Below are 6694 nucleotides of genomic sequence, written 5' to 3' on the forward strand. Positions count from 1 at the left end.
AATTTTGCAGAATGAAAAGCTTAGCTTTTACCTAGAGTGTGATAGTTGAAATAAAATGTTTATGATTTAAACCTTAAATAGAAATTACAAAATCTACCTTTTTCGCTTAGTTGGATCCAGTTTTTATATTTGGCCATATCTTCCCATTTTCTGGTGTAGATACTGTTGCTTGAAATCTTTCGTGTTTCAGTTTTTTCCACTTCCACCACTTCACCTTGCGTTCTGGGGATTTTCCAGATAGAAATATTGGTAAATGGGACAACGGATGATGATGATGATGATATGATGGTTTCGATAGACAACTTTTTTTTGCGCCGACATCGACACGACGCGATAGGTGGACTTTTATTTGGAGGAATTTCTCTTTTTTTTTCGGATAACAAACTTGTCCATAGTTTTAAATATAAATACATATATCATTATTAATACACACATGGGTATGCCAAAATAACAATTTCTTACCTCTTCGATGTAATTCAAAGGTTTTAAATAAATGTTTTCAAAAAAACAGTTGAGATTCTAATTCATACAATTTTAAAATTGCAATAAATTATGGCACCGATTTATTTTAAAGGATGTGCTTTCTTATTTTTATAATATAACAATATCCGAATTTAAACAAGAAACGCAACAATAATAAATCCAAAGCAAACGTATTGCTGAAGCTGAAGCTGGTTGTTTGTAATTTTCACAGAAAAGGGGAAAAAGAACAGTTATATTTTGCAATAACTGTTGATTTTGTTGCTTTGATGTTGGTATACATTGTTTTAGTTTGCTGTTTGACGTTTGACATTTTCTAGGTATGTTCGTTCGCTTTAACTTTAACCAAAAATTTTCATGGGCAAAAATAAAAAGCAATAGATGTGCATGTTTTGAAGTAAATTGCTTATGCAATAAAAAAAATCATGATTTCATGATTTAAGTTCAGAATTCATGAAAACTATGATAATCATGTCAACACTGCTCCCAAGTAAAGAAATAAGTGCTGGAACTTTGTTCCATCCATATGAGTGGTTTCATACGCGATGCTCCCAGTTTAATAAAATATTATGATGGGTACATTTTCCTCTTTTTCCAAAAGTGCACCAAAACAGGATACCAAATGTTTCTTATAATATTTTTCCCTTTGCTACTTAATCTTTTTAAAATACCTAACGCTTGGATTGGATGTTGATGTTGGTATTTCGTTCGAATCACCTGCGATTTCGCGTTCCTCAATACATCACCTGAATAGAGATGGGGTGCTCATCAAAATTTCCATCTCTCAAAAGATTCTTTGCATTTTGACTGCGGAACAACTCGACAGACTTTTTGCTAGGTTCTTTAACAACCTCAGCACGAGTTGGTTAACGAAGCTGCCGTTTTCCACAGCCTCAACTACCATGCGAAACAATGCATTTTAATTTAACCACAGGATCCAACAGTCTCCTTTCAATTTTTGTTTGTATTCAAAGATTTTAAATAAATGTTTTCAAAAAAACAGTTGAGATTTAAATTCATACAATTTTAAAATTGTAATAAATTATGACACCGATTGATTTTAAACGATGTGCTTTCTAATTTTTATAATATATAACAATATCCGAATTTAAACAAGAAACGCAACAATAATAAATCTAAAGCAAACGTATTGCTGAAGCTGGTTTTTTTGTAATTTTCACAGAAAGGGGAAAAAGAACAGTTTTTATTTGCAATAACTGTTGATTTTGTTGCTTTGATGTTGGTATACATTGTTTTAGTTTTCTGTTTGACGTTTGACATTTTCTAGGTATGTTCGTTCGCTTTAACTTTAACCAAACATTTTCATGGGCCAAAATAAAAAGCAATATATGTGCAAGTTTTGAAGTAAATTGCTTAGGGAATAAAAAAAAAACATGATTTGGGACAAAAATCATGATTTAATGATTTGAATTCAGAATTCATGAAAAGTATGATAAATCATAGTTTTTGACAACACTGCTCCCAAGTAAAGAAATAAGTGCTAGGACTTTGTTCCATCCATATGAGTGGTTTCATACGCGATGCTCCCAGTGTAATCAAATATTATGATGGGTACATTTTTCTCTCGAATTTTTTTATTGTATATGCGAGTTTGGTGTGAAGACTGGAAACCAAAAGTGCAACAAAATAAGACACCAAATTTTTCTTATAATATTTTGCCCTTTGCTGCTTAATCTTTTTAAAATTCCTAACGCTTGGATTGGATGTTGATGTTGGTATTTTTTTCGAATCGCCTGCGATTTCGCGTTCCTCAATACATCACCTGAATAGAGATGGGGTGCTCATCAAAATTTCCATCTCTCAAAAGATTCTTTGCATTTTGACTGCGGAACAACTCGACAGACTTTTTGCTAGGTTCTTCAACAACCTCTCCACGAGTTAGTTGACTGTTTTCCACAGCCTCCATTACCATTTCAATTTAACCACAGGATCCAACAGTCTCCTTTCAATTATTATTTGTATTTCACTACCGCTACCACACTTACTTTTTCCTAAAATTAATACAATAATTAAAAATCCGTTATTAAAAAATGTTATCTATATGAAGTGAACATGCAAACATTTTTCGTTATAAAATAAGGAAATAAGGCCTGTCAGTGTTGAACAATCATATAACCGTGTTTTTTCCAATACTTTAAACTCCAGTTAGGAAAGATCTTACAAGATTCCAAACAAAAAGTTTCTAAAAATTTGTTCACCTTTTTTCTTATAGTTAAAGTTACTCGTGATTTACGTGCCCGAAAAAATTTAAAATTTCATTTTCAACCCCTAGGGGAATAACTAATGCAAATTAACTACGGCAGGATCGTCAATTTTTCGAAGAGACAGTAAAATCTGTAATGGGTCCCAAAAAGCCAATGATTTATTTTTGGTTTCGATGACAAATTGAACGTTTATCGTTAAGTTCTTAAACGTTTAACACGAATCATTGGTTTTTGGGACCAATTACAGATTTTACTGTCTCTTCGAAAAAAAAAACACCCTTTCACCTAATTTTTTTTTAAACTCTTTAGGTATTCTTGCTGAATTTTAATAGGGTACCATTATTGCTACTTCGTTTTTTCAATATAACCACATTTTCTCTACACCTAAAAAAACACCCTTTCACTTAAAATATTTTTATAGACTGCTTATATTCTTGGTTTCTGTTATAAATGAATCGTGTGTACCAATTTTCGTTAGTGTAACATTTTTTTCCCAGTTTTTGTGGTCTAAATCCGAATTTCATAATTTCTAAAAAATACACCCTTTCACTCAAGATAATTTTCTAGACTTTTTAGATTCTAAGCTCTTATAAGAAACGAAACTTTTTCACCAAGTTTAAAAAATTAATAAAATGTATGACAGCTTTCTCACATATAATTCCACATATCAAATTTCATCAATGTATCTTGTTTTTTAAATGGGTCAAAAAACAAGCACCCTCGTTTTTAATCGGCAATAACTTTTCTTAGAGCATAACTTTATTTGTGTGTCATTTTTTTCACTATATTTTTGATATTCACCCCCTCACTCTTGTCCGCGAGAAAACACCCTTCCAACCAACTTTTTTGTATAGACTTTTTTGATCCTTGGTTCTTATCCCAAAAGCAAACTTTTTGCCAATTTTCATGAGTGTAACAATTTTTTTTAAATGCCTGTTTTATCTGTACTACACAATTTACTTGAACATTTATTTTTGGGGACATCTCAAACCTTTCTTAAAAATTCGTCAAATTTCAAACAGCTGCAGCATTTAATATAAAATCACAACAAAAACATTACTGTTAAAAAAAGAGCCAAGTTCACCTATGTTGAAATTATGCTGACACAAAAAGTACTGAGATGTAAAAGTATACCAAGTTCTAAAGTTTGGGTTCAAATTCGTATCAATAAAATTTTGATTGTTCTCTTGACAATTTTTCTTTTAATTACCGATTTTTAAAGTTATTTCAAAAATTGCCAAGTAAACAATCAAAATTTTATTGATACGAATTTGAACCCAAACTTTAGAACTTGGTACACTTTTACATCTCAGTACTTTTTGTGTCAGCATAATTTCAACATAGGTGAACTTGGCTCTTTTTTTAACAGTAATGTTTTTGTTGTGATTTCACTTCTTTTTGCAAGGTATGGCTGTAGAATTGAAAATATCTATATTTGATGAAAATTCAGTGAAAATGGGCGGTTGCCACGCCACTGGCTGAAATTCTCAAACTTTAAATTTTTTCCTTTGTATAAACTACCATCTCTACCATTCTACCAAATTTCAAGATTCTACGATAATCAGAAGTGCTCTTTTATATTTAATCAAAATTCAGCGGAAATGGGCGGTTGCCACGCCCCCTGGCTGAAATTCTCAAATTTTAAATTTTTTCCTTTGTATAAACTACCAGCTCTACCATTCTACCAAATTTCAAGATTCTACGATAATCAGAAGTGCTCTATAATATTTGATGATAATTCAGCGGAAATGGGCGGATGCCACGCCCCCTGAATTGAAAATCTCAAATTTTTCCCTTTGTATACACCACAAGCCCTATCACCGTGTAAAATTTCAAATTTCTACGTTAACGGGAAGTTCTCCATAATTTTGATGATCTGTCAGTGAGTGAGTCAGTCAGTCAGTCAGTCAGTCAATCAGTCAGTCAGTCAGTTACGGTTTTTGCGATTTTTGAAGCCCTATATCTCAGAAACTACTCATCGTAAAAGGCTGAAATTTTGTGAGGAGTTTGGTTTTGACAAGTTCAATAAATGTAGCGAGTTTGAAATTTCTAGCATCTTTGGTGTGGAAGTTAGAGGGGGGTCGAAAATGGCCTGAGTTGTTTCCTGTAAATAAGGGTGTAGGGCCAAAGTTGCTAGAGAACTTGGCTGGGCACTACCGTGCCCCTTGATTTATTTTATTTATTTTTGGTAATATATTAGAACTTCTCAGGGTAAGTAATTTTTTTGTGCACTTACAAATAAAAAAAAAAAGTCGTTTGTTTGAAGTCCTTAAAAGTGATGTTTTTTTATTGTGTTCTGTAACTTTGTGAAGCGTTTTAAAAATGTATCCTCGTGTATATTTCGTGTTATTGGGTTTAAAATCTCCGTTGGTATATTCTGTGTTAGAATTCGTTTACTTTCCATGATTTAGACTGCTGACCCCATACAAAATTTTTTTTTTTGTTCAGGTACATAGGCCAAAAACCAATTTTTTGATCTTGTTACTCTATAGATAACCACGTCTATCTTCAAAATAATGAAGTATCTACTCCATCTATATCCAATTTTACAGCTAGGCGAAATATTTTTTTAGTATGATACAGGATAAGTCCCGGACTTATCATCTTTTGAAAATAAACAACGGCTTTTTTATGTGTTAATGCTATATTAAGCTACTGGCTGAAAATCTTATGTTTAAAGCGTCTTTAAAGTTAAAGAAGCACTCCGGACATTATATTTTAATCTCAAATACAATTTTGTGATAGACTGGGGATGAAAGCAAAGTTGTGTACCCATTTTAAAACTAATTTCACATCCGTTTATTTTCAAAGTATGATAAGTCCAAAAGCGTTTTTATTTTTTATCTTTTGAACTATCGCTCCAAAAATTAAAAACGAAACGGTAATTTATACCTAGGCAAAAGTTCTACAGAATATATTTTTTATAAATTTTGCTACCAACATCAAAAGAAAATAGAGCGTTTTTTTCTTCTCCTGTAAAATTTAAAATCATGGACTTATCATGTTTTGAAAATAAATGATTCAATTGTGGGTAACATTTTTATTTTATTTCCGCCATCCCATGGGATTAAGATATTTTGTATTTCAATGCCAATAATGTTACAATTCAATGAAAAATAAAAAGTAAACAATATTAGACTTTACGCTTACATAGGGTTGCCAGATATATTTTGACGAAACTAGTAATCGAGATGCAAAATCCCGGACTTTCCCGGACAAATAAGGACAAAAAAAGAGTACAAAACTAGGACAAAAAAAATGCATAATTTTATAAAAAAAAACCGAACAATCCTATTAAAATTTAACTAAAAATCACATTTTTAGTATTATAATAAACATTCGAACTATAATACTACAAAAGTTGTAATGCAATTCCAGTTTAAAAAAATTTTAAAATTCCATTGAAAACCAATTGCGCAAAATTTTTAACGATTTAGTTAAATGCAAATAGAATTTTTAGTAAGTTACTAAGTTAAGAAATGGTCTTTTTGACTTAGCAACTTACTTAAGTGGCTTTAGATTTTCCTTAATCGTTTAAAATTTTGTTATATTCTATATTTTTGAGTTTTGATTATATTGGAACAGAATACAAAACAGAATTGAGCAGATAATAAACCAAAATAAAAACGCCTCGCTTTTAATGAACTCGATTAGTTTTTTTGAATAATAAGGGCCAATTTTTCAATAGTCAGATAAACCTCAGTTAGAGCGTATTCCTAGGAATAAAAGTTTTTTTAATATTGACATTTATTTCTATGATGGTCTAACTGACTATTGAAAAATCAGGGCTAAATGAATTTAGATTAGCATACAAGTACTGAGATACTTAAAGGCTAGAAAAAGAGTACAATCCCGGACAATTGATAGAAACTATCCCGGACGTCCCCCACACAGCCAAAAAAGAGTACATGTCCGGGAAAACCCGGACGCATGGCAACCCTACGCTTACAGCCCGTTTTCACTAGAGCCCAAATTGAAAAATTTCTCAA

The sequence above is a fragment of the Episyrphus balteatus genome, chromosome 1 (genome assembly GCF_945859705.1).
Source record: "Episyrphus balteatus chromosome 1, idEpiBalt1.1, whole genome shotgun sequence".
Classification (NCBI taxonomy): Eukaryota; Metazoa; Arthropoda; class Insecta; order Diptera; family Syrphidae; genus Episyrphus; species Episyrphus balteatus.